The sequence below is a fragment of the Manis pentadactyla genome, chromosome 10 (assembly GCF_030020395.1).
Source record: "Manis pentadactyla isolate mManPen7 chromosome 10, mManPen7.hap1, whole genome shotgun sequence".
NCBI classification, from domain to species: domain Eukaryota; kingdom Metazoa; phylum Chordata; class Mammalia; order Pholidota; family Manidae; genus Manis; species Manis pentadactyla.
Window position 1 is genome coordinate 112,375,987 of NC_080028.1, and position 19,872 is coordinate 112,395,858.

At 35.5% G+C, this 19,872-nt stretch overlaps 1 protein-coding gene and 1 long non-coding RNA gene across 2 annotated transcripts in view; both read right to left on the minus strand.

Annotated features, from left to right (window-relative positions):
* The window catches only part of PAWR (pro-apoptotic WT1 regulator), a 114,965-nt gene that overhangs the window by 47,574 nt on the left and 47,519 nt on the right, over positions 1–19,872 (minus strand). The window lies entirely within an intron of this gene.
* On the minus strand, positions 16,367–18,339 carry LOC130679191 (uncharacterized). The gene is made up of 2 exons (XR_008992273.1): positions 17,027–18,339; positions 16,367–16,725 (listed from the first exon to the last, which is right to left on the minus strand). It is a non-coding gene; the product is annotated as an uncharacterized LOC130679191 (long non-coding RNA).

Here is a 19,872-nt window from a genome sequence, read left to right on the forward strand (position 1 = left end):
AGGGAGTCAAGGTTGCAGGGTTTAAAAATATACAGATTTTTTCCAGGAAAACAACTTCCCATGTAAACCCAGGGAATATATTTTTGTTTGTTACTAATCTTACTTAATAAAAAAGTTGCTCAATATTTTGGAATATCCCATTTAACAGAATACTATAAAACTATTTGAGCATTTGACTCACTAACAAACCACACTTTTATCAGTCCAAAGAAGGTTTGAAAACCACTGTACTATGTTTTTATAGCTCTAAGACCCTGCTTAAGGCAATAGACTGAACCCCCACAATAGCAGTATTTCCACAGTATATTATACTTTTATTATAAAACATGGCATATTCAATAAATATTTGCTGAAATAAATACTGGAATGTGTAGTGGAGAGACTAGATTGACTGGACCAAATTACAAAGGACATTGAGGGTAAGGAGAAGTCAAAGATTTGAAGTCCTAATTACAAAGAAAACATCATTTAATTTGTTGAATAGACCTAACACACTGCTTTTGGATGACTAACCTTAGAGAGATATATGTGTGAAACACTCAATTAACTTGACTTGGAAATCTTAAGGTAGTAATTTCCTACTACTAAAATTTCTATTTTTATAGTTAAAGGATTTTTAATATATTAAAAATGTAATAGTTTAAGACTCAAATAACTAAAAAGGATCCATTTCATGGTAGCTTTTCCTTATCAATTTTATAAAGTAGAATTCCACAAAATTCAGAGAAAACAATCAACATACCAATTGCCTATTTTAAATAATTTGTATTGCCATTTTTTTATTTTGGTATCATTAATCTACAATTACATGAAGAACATTATGTTTACTAGGCTCCCCGCTTCACCAAGTCCCCCGGACAATCCCCATTACAGTCACTGTCCATCAGCGTAGTAAGATGCTGTAGAATCACTACTTGTCTGCTCTGTGTTGCACAGCCCTTCCCGTGCCCTCTCCCACATTATACATGCTAAACATAATGCCCCCTTTCTTCCCCCTACCCTTCTCCCTCCCTTCCCACCCATCCTCCCCAGCCCCTTTCCCTTTGGTAACTGTTAGTCCATTCTTGGGTTCTGTGAGTCTGCTGCTGTTTTGTTACTTCAGTTTTTGCTTTGTTCTCATACTCCACATATGAGTGAAATCATTTGGTACTTGTCTTTCTCCACCTGGCTTATTTCACTGAGCATAATACCCTCTAGCTCCATCCATGTTGTTGCAAATGGTAGGATTTGTTTTCTTCTTATGGCTGAGTAATATTCCATTGTGTATATGTACCACAGCTTCTTTATCCATTCATCTACTGATGGACACTTAGGTTGCTTCCATTTCTTGGCTATTGTAAATAGTGCTGCGATAAACATAGGGCTGCATCTGTCTTTTTCAAACTGGAGTGCTGCATCCTTAGGGTAAATTCTTAGAAGTGGAATTCCTGGGTCAAATGATAAGTCTATTTTGAGCATATTGAGGAACCTCCATATTGCTTTCCACAATGGTTGAACTAATTTACATTCCTACCAGCAGTGAAGGAGGGTTCCCCTTTCTCCACAACCTCACCAACATTGGTTGTTGCTTGTCTTTTGGATGGTGGAGTTCCTTACTGGTGTGAGGTGATATCTCATTGTGGTTTTAATTTGCATTTCTCTGATGACTAGCGATGTGGAGCATCTTTTCACGTGTCTATTGGCCGTCTGAATTTCTTCTTTGGAAAACTGTTCAGCTCCTCTGCCCATTTTTTAATTGGATTATTTGCTTTTTGTTTGTTGAGGTGTGTGAGCTCTTTATATATTTTGGATGTCGACCCTTTATCGGATCTGTCATTTATGAATATATTCTCCCATACTGTAGGATGCCTTTTTGTTCTACTGATGGTATCCTTTGCTGTACAGAAGCTTTTCAGCTTGATATAGTCCCACTTGTTCATTTTTGCTTTTGTTTCCCTTGCTTCGGGAAATATGTTCATGATGTATTGCCATTTTTAAAGGCCTTTAATATATGAAGAGTATATTCCACAGGACTTTTTACCTATATTAGTGAGAATTCTTGGACAGTATGGGTATTTCTAAGCACAACAGATAATAATCATTCACAACCATTATCTAAAAATACTGCATCCTAATAAAAATACCATTTTAATAAATATTTCAACTTAAACATATTAAAATTAATTTTTAATAAAATAAATACTTTAACCAAATTTTAATACCTTGACATTTTGACAGAATAAATTGTGCAGCATACTATCTAGTTCTTAGAAGAGTTCAGCTACATACTGCTTCACATTCCTTTCTCTTAATTTTCACATTTGTTCTCTTTGGAACAATTCATTCATGTCTAAACAATACTAATGACAGTTCATAAAATCCATGTAAAAATGTTAGTTCCTTTTTTCAGAACCCCCTTCAAATTTTAATATCATTTTCTTCTATCCAAATGTGAACATGTAACATGTGTCTATGTAACATGTGCACATCTAATCTTAAAATAAAGAATCCACAAAAATTCCTTAGATGTTTTGGTTTATCAGTAAATTTTGCAAAGTATAAATACTTTTCAATTAAGTTCTAACACTAGGGAATAGTATAGTATGTTTACCATATGAATAAAAATGAGCAACTGAATTACAACAGAACTAAATGAAACACAAATTTCAAACCGTCAAGCATAATTGTATCTATGTATCACATAAACATAGCTCTAAAAGCATGCTGATTACCCTTTGTATTTAAAATAAAGCCAAGTAAACAATATAAGCAAAGCCTTTAGGGAAGAGATTAAAAAAAAAACTATATAGCTACATGACTGGAAAAAGTGTGTATTTGGGATCACACAATTACAAACCATGAATGTGGAAAAGGTCTGTGCTTTCCAGACAACCTCCATGAAAGGTATTAGAGGAGTTAAAATAGATTCCACTCGTTTTCTTCAGTTGAGACCGTGTCAATCCTATCAGTATTGCTGATTCTTTATCTGCCTCCCTCTCTGCTAACACCCCTTTTTTTATCCTCCATTAGTTCTGTATCCAGAATATACCACTCTGTCATCATTCAAACTCTGCCTAACTTTTCCTTACCCTCCTCCCTACTCCTAAGCCAAAAAGTTTATTTTGAAATAGTTAACTAAAGAAACTTTCCAAAATAACAAAAAGAAAATTGAAGATCAAATTAATAAGTATCTCTGTGAAATGAACTAATAAGCAAAATACACAAATGTCCTCTCTCACTAGGTAGCTAAACAAATACTTGTTGCAATGATTAAAAACTGCTACACACAGAGCCCTAAGCTAGAAAGTTTGGGAACTAAGTGGAGTAAATTAAAATATATGAATTTCCAAGACTAAAACACCCTGATTAACTTTGTAAATTAACAATCAATTACATCTGTCATACCGAATTACTTATGCTTTCTAACAACTTGGTAACACACTAATGAAAGTATTTTGACTTCATGGATTTAAAAGCTGAGTTTGCAACAAAAACAGTTTAGACAAAAAATAAATGTTATTTGTAAAGTATCTGAAAATATGACCCCCCACAACAGGAAATGAAAATGGGATTTCATTCTCTCACAATTTTAAAGTCTTCCCTCCATTAAAATTCCACACCAGTACTACTAGCTATGACTTAGCCATGTTCAGATCCAACCATATGATCTTGTCCTGGGATTCGATCAGATCTCAGGACTAAGCAGTGTCAAGTTCCCTAAATAGAAAAATTCACTATTAGAGAGACAGTACTCTCACTTTCAGCCACTTCAGCAGTAATAATTATTATTGAAAAACTGCAGTTGGGTACTTTAATATTGAAAAGAAAATGACATTTTTAATTAATTCATTAACACACATTACAAAAAACTTTAAAGAAAGGAAGAAGAAATAAAAAGTCATTCTTAATCTTAAATGACTATTATCAGTTTGGTACAAATCCTCTACTAGAAATTTTTTTTAAAAATTCAGATCATTGGAGGCATCCTGTTTTGAGATCTATGTATATGATCTCTTCATTTTCAACAAATTAATAGTTGCATAATGTGTGGCATCAGATTATGAATAGAGCATGATTTGCTTAATCCTATCTGGATTGTGTGACCATAATAAACTAAATAGCCTTTCACGTAAGTTTTTGTGTGCATCTCTAATTTTTATGGCTCTTTAAACATGCTGACATACATTCCTCCAAGAAAATTGTCTCTCACCATTAATATTTTTTAAACTCTCTCTAAACATATTAGGTAAATAACAGTTTCACTGAATCCCAACTAGGATGAATTTGTGCTATCTTCTTATTGGCTATATGTATCATTACTTTCATCATTGATGTCCTCCCTCAATTTTTATATTAGTTTATTTCTTTGCTAGTATTACTAAAAGCTCCTTATAAAATGGTAACTGTTCATCCATCATATATTCTCAATTTTTTTTCTAGCTCACCTTTTAATTCTATTCAAATTTTCCTTTTGAGACTTTCTCCCTGTGGTTTTATGTTAAGAAAATGCTTTTTTGACCTTAAGGACTAATCAAATACATATATTCTAATTTTTATAATCTCATTTTTAAGTTTTTAACTCATCTCATATTTAATTCGTTGTATAGTGAGATTGGAATCTAATAATATTTTTATAATAAGCAATTTTTTAAATCATATACATGGTATAATCCAGAACAGCAAAGTTGGCAGTAGATTATATGAGTACTATAAAATACTGTATGTTAATGTATATATATTGCATATATATTATATACAGTATTATACAGTAATATATGTAATCCTGTTTCCAGAGCAGATCCCCAGGGATCTGCAGTTCAGCACCCTCTCTAGCTTTCATACCCAATGGCTCTGAGCAACCTGTATCCTCACCACCAATTCAAAATGCTGTATTTATTACATATTTTTTTATAGCTATGCTTTTAGCTTTCCATTCTGTTCCAATGACCTACCTATAGTAATACATAAGTTATATTACTTTTATCATTATAAGTTAATAGTATTTAGTAGCATCTAGCAGTTTTCTTTATTATCCATTTTTAAACTCTCTTGGCCATTCCCAGTCAACATATTCTGGTAGAATAATTAATTCAATAAATATGAATTAATGTGTAAGTTATTTGGACAAAACCCTGACATTATTAGCTCATGTGACCTTGTAAATCAGGAACAACAGCAGTACCCACATAATAGGGATGTTGCTATACAGACTAGCAATGAGTCAGAACTAAGGAAATGAACATAGATGCGGCTGTGGATAGACAGAGCAAACAGAAGTGGAATCTGAGTGGAACAGAAATAGCCCAAACCAGTAAAAACAGTTAACAAGATGACTCATTTTCTGGCTCATGGTGTTATTCATGAATCAGGACATTTTAAAAGAGGAGGGAAAATGGGGAGTTTGGTGTTCAGTACTAACAATATCTGTGGGCTACACAAGAGGAAGGGAGAACCAGGGTACAAAACAAAGACTAACCCTCTTCTAAAACTGCAGGGGAAGCTCTCAAAATGGATGCAAATGCTGATAAGTTAGATGAGAAAGTCAAATAAAAACTGAGCTGTAAGAGTTCTGAGGGTTCTCTAGTTTCTCCAAAAAGTCATTGTATAAATCTTGTGAGAGGGGGACAAGATGGCAGAGTAGGAAGGCAAGGCGGAAACCTCCCACACACACACCAAAGAAGCAACTACAGCAAATACAACTGACCCTGCAAAGAAAACGACCTGAAGACTGCAGAGCAGACCACGTATAAATGGAGATGAAGAAGGGACCACACAGAAGAAGGGTAGTGGCAGAGCTGTGGTTGAGCGGCAACCCAAGCCCTTCCCTGACCCCAACCCACAGGTAGGAGGAAAAGGAAAGAGAGGCCAGAGGGGATAGGTACTCAGGAACCCTGTACACCTGGCCTTGGGGATCTGCTCTGAAAACAGGAGTCCACATTGCACTGGGTTCTGGTGATTAGTGTGGCTGAACACCAAGGGACAGTTGGAACACTCTGGCACTCTGGGAGACTCCAGCCACTTGTGGAGGACAGGCACTCTTTGTTCATCCCCTGAGACCCAACAGAGGTGGTAGTGTTTGCCAAAGATTTGCCAGTAAGGAGGGCTGCCAGAGGAGTGCCAGAGGGTTGAGGGTTGGATGGAGCTCTCTCTACAGGAGAAAGGACAGGTGGACAACACATCCCCAGGGCTCACTCAGCCCAACTGGTAGGGCACTCTTTGGAGCCCCAAACTCTTCACCCCCCTCACTAGTGGCACAGCCTCGAAGAGCTTCCCTGCACACTGTGGGCACACCAATCCACTCAGCCCAGCAGAATCAGAGAGAGAAGCTCTGTCAGAACCTGGCAGACAGAGAGAAGCTTTCCCAGCTTACCTGGCACTGTCTCAGCCCAATTAGAGGGGTGCTTGCAGGAGCCAGCTCCAAGTGCTCCATCCTCCTCACTGGCTGCAAAGTCTGTCATTCACCTTGCAGCCACCAGGGCCTGCCCACATGACTCACCTCCACCTACACTGCCTGCGCAACTTGCCACATACCATGCGCCCTACCACCTCGCAACCGTGCAACTTACAGCCATTGTGACCTCCCCACCCACCACTTTAACCCAGCAGCGCAGCAGGGCAGACAGTGGGCGGCCCCACCCACAACCTCCCAGCGGAAACCACTGCTCTGCTCACAAAGGGCAGGTGAGTCAAACTGCCATCCATGGCAGACTGAGAAAGGCAAACAACTGCCAGCAGAGACAGAAAGGTGGCCCCATCCATTGTCTACCAACAGCAACTGGGGCTCCACACAAAAGAAAACCACACACTAGAGAGTAAACAGTCTTGAGCTTCTGGGAACCACAGGACACCTCCATGAAGCCATTACTCTCTACACCAGGAAGCATAACAGATCCATCTAATACATAGGAACAAACACAGACACCCTGAAAAAATGAGGAGGCAGAAGAATATGTTCCAGACAAAAACTACAGGATAAGACACAAGGAAGAGAGCTAAATAAAATGGAGATCACCAGTCATTTTGATAAAGTTTTCAAAGTAACAGCCATAAATATACTCACTGATTTACAGAAAAGCATTGATGATCTCAGGGAGGACATCAAGAAAGAGACAGAAGAGTTTTTAAAAAGTGCCTCTCAGAGCTGAAGAAAGCAGTAACATAAATGAAATATACAATGGAGGGAATGAGTAACAGATTGCTGCAAGTAGAGGAAGAAATTCATGAGATGGAAACTAAAGATGAGGAACACAATGAAGCTGAGTAACAGAGGTTAAAAAGATTCTCTAGAAACAAAAGGACGCTAAGAGAGCTGTGAGACAACTCCAAACAACACAATATTCACATAATAATAGAGTTACCAGGAGGAGAAGAGAGAGACAAAGGAGTAGAAAGTCTCTTTGACGAAATAATCGTGGAAAACTTCTGTGACCTGGGTAAGGAAATAGACACCCAAGACATGAAAGTTCAGAGAGCCCCTAACAAAATGAATCCAAGAAAGGCAACACCAACACACGTAATAAGTAAAATGACAATGATTAAGGATGAGGAGAGGGTATTGAAAGCAGCCAGAGAAACTTAACAGGCAAGAGGAAGTGGAATGAAATATTTAATGTGTTAAACAGAGGGACCTTCAACCAAGAATCCTTTACCCAACAAGATTATCATTAATATTTGAGGGAGAGATTAAACATTTCCCAAATAAACGAAGGCTAAAAGAATGTGTAACCACTAAACAGGCATTACAGACTATGTTCAAGGGATTTCTGCAGATGGAGATAATCATAAGCCTAAATACTTTCACCAGTGAAAATAAACCCACAGTAAAGTTAGAAGACCAATTACTTAACAAGCAAGTAAGAAATTTAAAGTAGTAAAACCAACTCAAGGGGAGATACACACACACACACACACACACACACACACACACACACACACAACCACTCAAGAGGATACACAAGAAACGCAGATTATGACATCTAATATATAAAGTGTGGAGTAGTACCTTCAGACTGTTCAAAATAGTGACCATCAACTAACTATAGACTGCTATACATTTAGGAAAGTACCTATGAACTTTATGGCAACCTCATTCATTTTAGAAGACTTTAACACACCACTCACATCAACAGACTCACATCAAAATTTGTAGATCAACCAAGTCAGAAAATAAATAAGGAAACAGAGGCACTAACAAAGAAACATACTAGATCAGATGGACTTAACAGATACCTATAAAACATTCACCCAAAAGCAGCACATTACACATTTTTCTCAAGTGTACATGAAATGTTCTCCAAAGATATCATGTATTAGCAAACAAAAAGAGACTCAATAAAGTAAAAAAGATTGAAATTGCATCAAGCAACTTCTCAGACCAAAATGGTATGAAATTAGAAATAAATTACATGAAGAAAAACATGTAAGAAAACATTACATGAAGAAAACAAAAGAGCCCACAAACACATGGAGGCTAAACAACATGCTTCTAAATAATCAAAAGATCAATGAACAAATCAAAGAGAAATCAAGCAATATGTGGACACAAATGAACACAAAAAAGTCCAAAATTTGTAGATGCTGCAAAAGTAGTTCTAAGAGGGAAGTACATAGCAATATATGCCGACCCCAAGGTATAAGAACGATCCCAAATAAACAGTCTAAACTCACAATTAAAGAAACTAGAAAAAAAAAAATGAAACCCAAAGTTGGTAGAAGGAGGGACATAACTAGACAAGAAGAAAGGAAAGGAGAGAGGAGAGGGGAGGGGAGAGGGGAGGGGAGAGGGGAGGGGAGGAGAGGGGAGGGGAAGGGGGAGGGGAAGGGAGGGGAGGGGAGAGGAGAGGAGAGGAGAGGAGAGGAGAGGAGAGGAGAGGAGAGGAGAGGAGAGGAAAATATCAATGAAACAAAGAGCTGGTTCTTTGAGAAGATAAATAAAATAGGCAAACCCCTAGCCAGACTCATTAAGAAAAAGAAAAGAGGACACAAATACCCACTATCAGAAATGAAAAAGGAAGTCACGACAAATACCACAGAAATACAAAGCACTACTAGAGAATGAAATGAAGTTAGATACCAATAAACTGGACAACCTAAAAATGGACAAATTCCTAGAAAAATACAACCTTCCAATACTGACTCAGGAAAAAACAGAAAATTTGAACAAACAAATCCCCAGCAATGAAATTGAACTGGCAATCAAAACTCTCAAAAAAACTCAAGTCCAGGTCAAGATGGCTTCACAGCTGTATTATACCAAACATTTGAAGAAGAGCTAATACCCATCCTTCTTAAAGTATTCCAAAAAATAGAGGGAGTACTTCCAAACTCATTCAATGAAGCCAGCATCTCTCTAATACCCAAACCAGGCAAAGTCACTACAGAAAAAGAAAATTATAGACCAATATCCTGATGAACATGGATGTAAAAAAAATCCTCAACAAAATATTAGCAAACCAAATTCAAAAATACATCAGAAGGATCATCCATCACAATCAAGTGGGATTTATTCCAGAGAGGAAGGATGGTATAATACTAGTAAATCAATCAATATCAGAAACCACATTAACAAAAGAAGGCTAAACCCATGTGATCATCTCAATACATGATGAGAAAGCATTTGACAAAATCTGACATCCATTCATGATAAAAACTCTCAACAAAATGCACATAGAGGGTATGTAACTCAACATAATAAAGGCTGTATATGAAAAACCAATAATTAACATCATACTCAAATCATGAAAAAACAAAAGCTTTTCCTCTAAGATTAGGAACAAGACAAGGATGTCCACTCTCACCACTTTTATTCAACATAGTACGGAGGTCCTAGCGACAGCAATCAGACAACACAAAGAAATAAAAGGCATCCAGATTGGTAAGGAAGAGTTAAACTGTCTCTATGTGCAGATGACATGATATTAAACAGAGAAAACCATAAAGACTCCACCAAACAAACTATTGGAACTAATAACTGGATTCAGGAAAGTTGCAGGATACAAAATTAATACACAGAAATCTGTTGCATTCCTAAATACTAAATGAAGTAGCAGAAAGAGAAATCAAGAAAACAATTCCATTTACATTTGCATCAAAAACAAAAAAAATATGTAAGAATAAACCTAACCAAGGAAGTGAAAGAACTGTACTCTGAAAACTATAAGACACTCATAAGAGAAATTAAAGACAAATAAATGGAAATCTATCCCATGCTCATGGATAGGAAGAATTAACATCGTCAAAATGGCCATCCTGCCCAAAGCAATTTTCAGATTCAATGCAATCCTTGCCAAATTTCCAACAGCATTTTTCAGTGAACTAGAATAAACAGTCCTAAAATTCATATGGAACCACAAAGACCCTGAATAGCCAAAGCAATCCTGAGAAAGAAGAACAAAACTGGGGGGATTATACTCCCTGATTTCAAGCTATACTACAAAGCTACAGTAATCAAAACAGTTTGAGACTGGCATATAGATCAAAGGAACAGAATAGAGCCCAGATATAAACCCAAGCATACACAGTCAATTAATATGCCATAAAGGAGCCATGAATATACCATAAGGAAAAGACAGACTCTTCAGTAACTGGTGTTGGGAAAACAGGATAGCTACATGCAAGAGAATGAAACTGGATTACTACCTAACTTCATACACAAATGTAAATTCAAAATGGATCAAAGACCTGAATGTAAGACATGAAACCATAAAACTCTTAGAAGAAAACATAGGCAAAAATCTCCTGAACATAAATATGAATAATTTTTTCCTGGACAGATCTCCTTGGGCAAGGGAAACAAAATAAAAAATGAACACGTGAGACTACATTACATTAAAAAGCTTCTGTAAAGCAAATGACACAATGAGCAAAACAAAAGGGCAACCTACCAGATTGGGGAATTTATCTGTAAACGAGTTATGAGCAGAACAAAAGGGCAACCTACCAGATTGGGGAATTGATCTGTAAACGAGTTATCCAATAAGGGGTTAACATCCAAAATATTCAAAGAACGCATACACCTCAACACCAAAAATACAAATAACCTGATTACAACATGGGCAGGACCTGAACAGACATTTCTTCAAAGAAATACAAATGGTCAACAGGCATATGAGATGTTCCACATCACTAATCATCAGGGAAATGCAAATCAAAACTACAATGAGATACAACCTCACACCAGTCAGAATGGCCATTATCCAAAAGATAAGAAATAACAAGTGTGTTGGCTAGGATGTGGAGAAATGTGAACCATCCTTCACTGTTGGTGGTAATTTAAATTGGTGCAGCCAACATGGAAAGCAGTATGGAGGTTCCTCAAAAAATTAAAAATAGAAATACCATACAACCCAGGAATTCTACTTCTAGGAATTTACCCAAAGTAAACAAAATCCCTGATTCAAGATATATACACCCCTATGTTTATCACATTATTTAAAATAGCCAAGATATGGGAGCAACAAAAGTGTCCATCAATAGATGAATGGATAAAGATGTGGTACATATACATGACAGAATATTACTCAACCTTAAAAAGAAAAGAACTTCTGCCATTTGCAACAACATGGATGGACCTAGAGGGTATTTTTCTGAGTAAAATAAACCAAGTGGAGAATGACAAATACTATATGATTTCACTTATTAGTAGAATATAAAAACAAAGCAAAACAGAATGAATAAAATAGCAGTAGACTCAGAGACATTGAGAAGTGACTAATGGTTACCATGGGGGAGGGGTTGGGGTTGGGGTTGGTGTGAAGTGAGAGGGGTATAAAGGGGCACAAGAATTCTCAAGCATAATATAAGTTAGTTACGTGGATAGTAGTGCAGCATGGAGAATATAGTCAATGATTCTGTAACATCTTTCTACGTTGACAGATAGTAACTGCACTACTGGTGGTAGGGTGTGAGGATTTTAATAATATGGGTAACTGTTGAACCACTGTGCTCTACATTTGATACCAATATAAGATTGTACTATCAATAATACTTCAATAAAAAAATAGTGTGCTCTTATGCTGACAATCATGGATAGAATTTCAGAATAATGTAATGGTGTGAGCAGAAGTTTAAAATACTTATTGCAGGAAATATGAAAATGAAATAAAAATTGGTAAAGAATGTCCACACAAGTGCTGAGGGTCTAGCTCAAAATGAGCCCTAATACTTCAAAATGGCACCAATCTGTAATATGTAATTACTAATTTAAAGCTTATTACTGCTGTGAGTCCAATTCTACTAGGAAAACTAATTCATCAATATTTTCAGCAAGTTGTCTAGTTATTCTTGAGTGAGTGAGGAGGGTCTTTCCATGTCCCTTAATTGTTCAAACAGGTATTTCAAAAGCAAGTCTTGACCAACAGGATATTTAACTGAGCAATTATACTTGAACATAATAATTTTGTTAATATTATTTTCCATCAGTATCTGACTTTCCACCCACTGGAATTTTTTTCTTATAAGTTACTGAGCTTAGTTAGAAAGACCCCTGGATCATACTAGTTGTTAAGTGAAAATTCTTTCCACAGTTTTATATTATATACTTTCTTTTATTATCTGCAACTCAGATCTCGACCTAATTAGACTTGTTTTAATGCTTAGTAGTTGGGAGTAGTAATCTTGGGTATTTATAACATAAAAATTCCACAATATGCATCACACAATGTGAGGGAAACAAACTAGGCACTCCTATAAGGAAAGAGACTCCCTTTAGAAATGACTATCAAAACAAATAAGTGAAATATATTCTATATTAAATGTACTAATAATGGTAACTCTTCATAGCCTAGTGCTGAGTTCAGAAAAATAAATATCACACTCTACAGTTCAATAGCTCACAGATTACTGGTTTTCCCTAGAGAAGCAATGATATAAATAATCAAAGAAAATAAATGACCCAAAATATACAGATTTAGCTTTCAAATATTATCAGATTTAAACAATCCAGTATTCATAGCCTTTCTTTAGCTGTATCCAATGATGCAATCTAATAGCATGACACTTACTCTTCAACTTCCTAGATTTGGGGCTATAAACTTAACTGTTCTATGCTTCAGTTTTCTCATCTGTAAAAGGGGATAACAGCAATAATTAGGCCCCAGAAAATTGAGGATTAAAGGGAAAAAAGTGCAAAAATCTTAGTGACACACCCAGCACTTAGTACATGTTATATTATTTTAACTCCCTTCAAAGAATACTCATATAAACATGCTAATAATAACAATGCTAACTTTTACTGGACACTCACCATGCACATTACTCCAACACTTTTTTTGGATTTCATTTAATCCTCACAAGTAGGTAGTACTGTTATAGATTTCTTTGTTCAATTGTTTCAACTAGAACCAGCTTCTCCACACTTCTTCTCTATGCTAATCCAACCAATTTTCCATATACTATTTACTGAAATTTATTTAATGAAACCGTATCTGATTATTTCAAATGTAAAAGTGAGATTATAAATTCTCAATTTCTTAATTTCCAACTCATTCTACTTCTTGATTACATATTATATGCATTGTTCCCTTTGTTCATGCTTGCAAATCTTATCTACTTAATTAGATTTTAAGGTTCTCAAGGCAGGGACCACATTCAGTATTGTTTCTGAATCCTTAAGTCTCTTGCTATACCTACATAATGGAAATTAATAAATACAAATGCCTATCCCCTAGTTCAGTATTTTCTAAGATCTTCATATAAAAATCTTAAATAATTTTAACAGCAAATTTATTCTCACCTAATCAAAAACATTATTTCTGCTTAAAAACAGTGTGAAAAATCCTCATGTAAACGGAAATAACTTCTGGTATCTACTTGCCATTTTATTCCAGTCAATTTCACAATAGATTCTAATGAGAAACACAGGATTTTCAAGAACTGTTATATACAGTATGCTTTAGGAAACATGATACAATTATAGTAAAGCCTCACTTCTTCTACACTCAACAAGCAAAAATGTGTGTGTGTCTTAAATGTCAAGTATGTCAAACCTCTCCCCTCCAAATAATGAAAAGCAGTGATTAATAAATTCAGAGGATCTGAAATTAAGTCTCAAAAGATTGCAGGCAGAAACCCTACAACATTTTTTAATAAGTAATGTTTTACTAGTTTTCATGGGAATGTTTATTTATAAAAACACTCAGAATTTCCTATAGTCAAACCACCTATTGAAATTTTGGGAGGCAGGGAGAGAGAACAGAAGGCAATCTAACACAGCTTGAGATTTCTCCAGTGCAATTTGCTTCTTCCGAGAATTTAAAAATATTTGGATGAACACAATGACAGAATAATTTATATACATACTTGAATAAATGGAATGATAGCACTGAAACCTTTGGAACTGAGCAATTATCTTGGAATTTCTTTTACTCTTGGACAAACAAAACCACCAAACAGCTTCCCTGTCTCCTTGGACAGAAATTTCAATCATCACCATTTAGTTAATACTACCAAAAAGTCATTACTAAATGAGGGAATGTTATAGGAAAAGGCATCTTAGTGAAGACTAGGTTGAGAGTCACAGATGTGCTAAGGTTTCCACATGCACAAAGCTCTGTAGAAGCTGGACCTACCTTTTTGGTTTAGTGTCTGTAAAGTTCCTCTTCAGTCTTTTGTCCCCTTAAGAACAATCATCTAGACCCAATCAAGGAGCTTTACTTTCTGTTTAAATGTCCTTGTTCCCCATGTACATGGTCTCCCCACCCCATACAGTCAACCTGAAAATATTTTAAACTTATCCTACCAACCATTCATATTAACATACACTTCCATTTTTAAAAACAGTTCCTCTCCCCCAAAACAAAAAATTTATGTCTACTTAAAACAAAGTAAAACTGATATTAAATATAGGCTATCACTTAGCATGAATGCTAGCACACTACAGGTACTTAAATATTAAATAAATGAACAAGTCAACAAGTAAACCTGCATGACCAAGAGAGTCTGCTTTTGCAAGCTTTCTAATACTTGGGATACACATCTCTCAGGCAGAAAGAAGGGAAAGGACCTAGGAGAAAACTGATTAGTTGGGAGCACAGGGATGAAGCTTGAAGGAATTCAATCCTTAACAGTTTAATGGATAGAGATCTTGGAAGAGGGCTTATTAAGTATTTGTGTACGTGCCTCTGAGAGGCTAAGGTTAGGGGGAATAACTAAATTGTACTGGCAGTGGCTAGACAGTAAAGTAAAAAGAAACTAAAAATTTAACCTCAATTTTTTCTAATTACTGTATAATATCCATCATTAAATAGTGGGTTCACTTTAACTTCCATTAGAGAGAATACTACTGATGCTGACTCAAATATAGTAACAATAACAGCTAACATTTATATAGCACTTACATGGCAGGTACTGTTCTAAATGCTTTTCAGAGTGTAACTCTTAAAATCCTCAGAACAGCCCTGTGAAGTAGGTACTATTATCCCTATTTACAAATGTGGAAGCATTAACTTGCCTGAAGTCACACAGCTAACAAGTGATGGAACTGTGATTTGAACTTAGATAACCTGGCTACAGAGCTGATGCTCTTAACCACTAGGCCACACTTACTGTTCTGTGGTGGCTAGACTGCTCTCTGTTTTTACTGATTTGAAAAAATAGGCTTCAAATATAGCAGATATTTTATACAATGATTATTAAAAAGACTAAGAAAGTCTAATGATTTAACAGGAGAAACTGCATAGTAACTCCTTTTCTGAGCATTTTCAGGAATGATAAATACATATTTATTTGAAATGCTATGAGGCAGACTTCCAATGGTAAAATAAATAAGTAACCGGGATGTAATGTATAGCATAAGGAATATAGTCAAGATATTGTAACAGCTTGGTAGGGTGATAGCTGGAACCTAGAATTATGTATATAAATGTTTTATCACTGTGTTGTACACTTGAAACTAATGTAATGTAATACTGTGCATCAACTACCCTTCAATAAAAAATAATTATCTAAAAAAAAATAAAGAAATGCTATGAGGCAAATTTGGAAGGCAGGTAAAAATGAGAAATATATTTTATTGAACCTAAGATGCACTCATTGAAAACATATCATTATGTGATGAGCAAGAAAATTCTGCCAAACTATAATACACTAACACCCTTAAGTAAAAAGTGAATAAAAGTATAACTAAGTCAATCTACTAGTCAGTTATCAATGATACCTTCAATATATGGTTGCTTAATAGATGAGATCATATATAAGAAAATAAGCATTTTTGAAATCTGCTGTCATTCTGGAAGTCTACATATGTAGAAGAAATTAAAGACTCGAGAACAACCTAGGATAGAGGAGTTTAACTGTGGCTGTAGAGAACTTCAAGACAACCAAACATGTCTAGGTTACAGTATACGTATTAGTTTGCTGTGACTATCATAACAAAACACCACAGACTGGGTGGTTTAAACAACAGTAATTTATTTTCTCATAGTTTGGGAGGATGGCAGTCCATTATCAAGGTGTCAGAAGGTTTGGTTTCCACTGAACCCACTTTCCCTAGTTTGCAGACAGCCACCTCCTCCCTGTGGCCTTACATGACATTTGCTCTGTGCATGCACATCCCTGGTGTCTCTCTCTTCTTATAAGGACACCAGTCATATTGGATTAGTGCTCTTATAATCTCACTTTACTTTATCTCCTTAAGGTCTTATTTCCAAATACAGTCATAATGGGGATTAGGCCTTCAATGTATGAATTTGAGGGTACAAAATCCAGTCCATAACAACATAAAATAGTTGATCATAGTAGAACCTATTCCTAGAATATAAAACACTGCTTCTGTTTTAGCAAGCTATTGTTGAGGTAACAGTATTCAATAAAGTCATTTTTTCATTATGCTCAATAAGTCAAAAAAAAAAAACAACAGAGTAGCTCTTCAAGACCAAAATAAATTATGGGACTTTTAAAAACTGTTTAAGACTCAAGGAAGTGTCCTTATGTTTGGTTCTTGCTACATTATTCTAGAATCAATTCACATTTTATATTACAAAGGCAAATCTTGCTTTCAGGCAATATTTGCACATTATTCTCAGTATGAAGAATAAGAACCACTATTTACCTTTGTTTCAGTAGCACCTTGCAAAGTGCCTGGCATGTAGTAGCTGCTCAATCAATATCAAAGGAAGGAAGAATAGAGGGAGAAAAAAAGGAAGAAAGTAAGTTAGATATATTTGTCAGTTTAGAGTACAGCACTCTTAACTCTTAGCTGCTTTTAGTTTGGTCCCCTTAACCAAAATATACTTAAAATTCAAGGAAGGTACAAACATACATATGGCAGGTTATGGTCTAACAGACTGAATAGTTCTTATCTTCACGTCACAGCTCATAAAATCAGGAACCAAGAAAATCTTAAGAAAAAAACATCCAGCCTCCCCTGAATGAGCATTTAAATGCTATTTGAAAGCAGAAGCAGTTTCAAAGACTTCTCAAAGCTTATGAGACCTATATAGTTACCCGTAAGCCATCTAGTTCAAAAGGCAGCTTGTGAAGCCAGCTGATTCTTCTGTTTTAACAAGAAGTTTTGACAAAAAATTTATTTCCTTCCGCACTCCCAAGAAAGCCTTCATAAAACAAAGCATGCATATATAATACCTACTCTAAACCCTAGATATTCTGAAACCATCCACTTAGTAGTCAGCTCATTTAGGATTTATCATCTTTGTGGCTCCAAGTAAGTTAGAGCTATGTGAAAAGAAATACGAGTAAATGGTTATCTGTTATTTTTAACTGTCAAGAAATATCAAAATGTACACAGCAAAAATAAAGCAATATCTAAATGGTTGGGGTCTTAATCATATGAAAAGTATTTCAAGGGTACTGGACTGAATAACTGATATATGAATAAAGGTGGGCTATTTTTGGTCTGTTTTTTATGTCCATGCTTCTCTATAAATTTAGACAATTTAGCTTGAAAACAAATGGTAAGATAGTAGCACCACTTTGATTAGATACATCTAAATCAATGAACATTAACACACAACAGTTACTTAAAAAGGAAAACATTCCTTTAGTACAAATATTTATGTAGTTTATTTTCTTTGTAATTGAAATTTAAGATTTGTTTAAATTGCCAAAATCCCGTATCACTGAGTTTTAGTTTACTTTACAAGGATCTAAACGTCTTGATCTCATATGTCATAAGAACTGAACAAGACTTTTATGAGAAAACTAAATATCTACAGAAAATGGTTAAGTTCATTTTGTCTTAATTCTGACATTTACTGAAAAATGCTCTCGTGCAGTATACTTTTCAAAGCCTTTTAAAGAATGATAATAATATGCCTTTCCCATTACACAGTTCAAATTATATGCCTAACGATTACAAGCATGAACCATTCATTTACATACCTTCCTTCAGTGTGCAGAACACATTTACCAAATCACTTCGGGAAAGACTTAAGAAACCCTAGGTAACAGAAACCCCGTTTCTCCATGCCTTGGTTGTTTTCCTATTCCCTTTACCAAACAGCTTGGCATTTAAGTAGTGCCTTTCTTCAGAAAGTTAAAAAAAACTTTTACTTACATCAGTGATGCACTTTTTAAAAGTCTGTGAATAAAGAGAGAAAACTTTGTATTTTTGCTATTTTCTTTGTAAAAATATTTCACTTTAAAGATAGAAAACTCAAAGTTAAGAAAAGATATCTTACTTGAAACTAGGACTTAAAAGCCTTGAATATCAAATATATTTGAATTCACGCATTCTATTCCTAGTAGCTCTTAAATAAGGAAGATGGTCCCCAATCAGTGTACTAATAATGTACTGTGAACTTAAAGCTCCTCACACATACACAATTGTTGACATCAGTGGGACAGAGTGAACAAAGTACTACAGTTTCAAAATTAGATCTTGCTGCATTCCTTTCTACACTATCTTATCTTTGCAAAACTAAGTCTCTGTCCTTAAAAAACAAAAAAAAAACGGCCAAAAAAACCCACGGAGGATGGAATAGGAAGTGAGAGTAGAAGGTCCAATCTGATTCTAAGGTTTAAGAAGGTATGTAGTACCCAAGAGATGCACACATCCCATAAGCAGAAGTTTTCTTTTTCAGTTACTTAAAATCTAGACTTAAAAAAATTTTAGTTACTTAAGTTATTTAGATCTAACTACTAAGTAAATGGAACTATTTGGCATTTCTTTTGGACTTAAAGGCATCATGAAAAAATTACTGGCACACTAAGAGTTTGGTGAATTGATAAAGTTTGGGAAGCTTCTGATATGAGTTATAAGCTGAGCTGCCACTGGAACTGTCGCTAAACTTAATGAACCATTATGTGACTAGTTTATGTTACCATCAGAAGACCTTATATAAAGTTACTATGTGAGCACTAATATACTCCATACATAAATGTCTTAAGTCCTTACCTTTTCAAAGAACATTCTCCTACCCTCCTTCTTGCCTTAATTGAAATTCACCTTTTGGCTCCAGAGACCAGTTCCTCTGTAATTCTGTCCAGGGGAAATTGCTCCTCTGTCCTCATTTAGCCTTGCACAAATTCATCTTCCTCTTTCAGCACTTAGGAAAAACAACTAGTGTCCTTATAATAAAGACCAAATTTCTTCAACAAATTAACATGGGTCTTGGTAAAACATATACAATTTTAATGGTGACAGTATTTAGACAGAACTCTCCAAAATACTTTCATAGCTCTATCTGAAATACTAACATCCTCGTTATCCCAATCTAATGTTCCTTATATAATTTGAAGGCCCATGAAGCCACTCAGTGTTGATCTAGTTATAGAAACTGCAAGAGGCAGCAGCTTTCAGCACCAAGCCTTGGGCCCCACTAAGGAAAAGTGGGCTACAGTCAGGTTCTGCTACTGTGTAGCCTTAACTACGTCCCTCTACTTCCTGAGGCCCAGTCTCCTCAACCATAAAAGGGTCATTTTTATATAACCATTTTT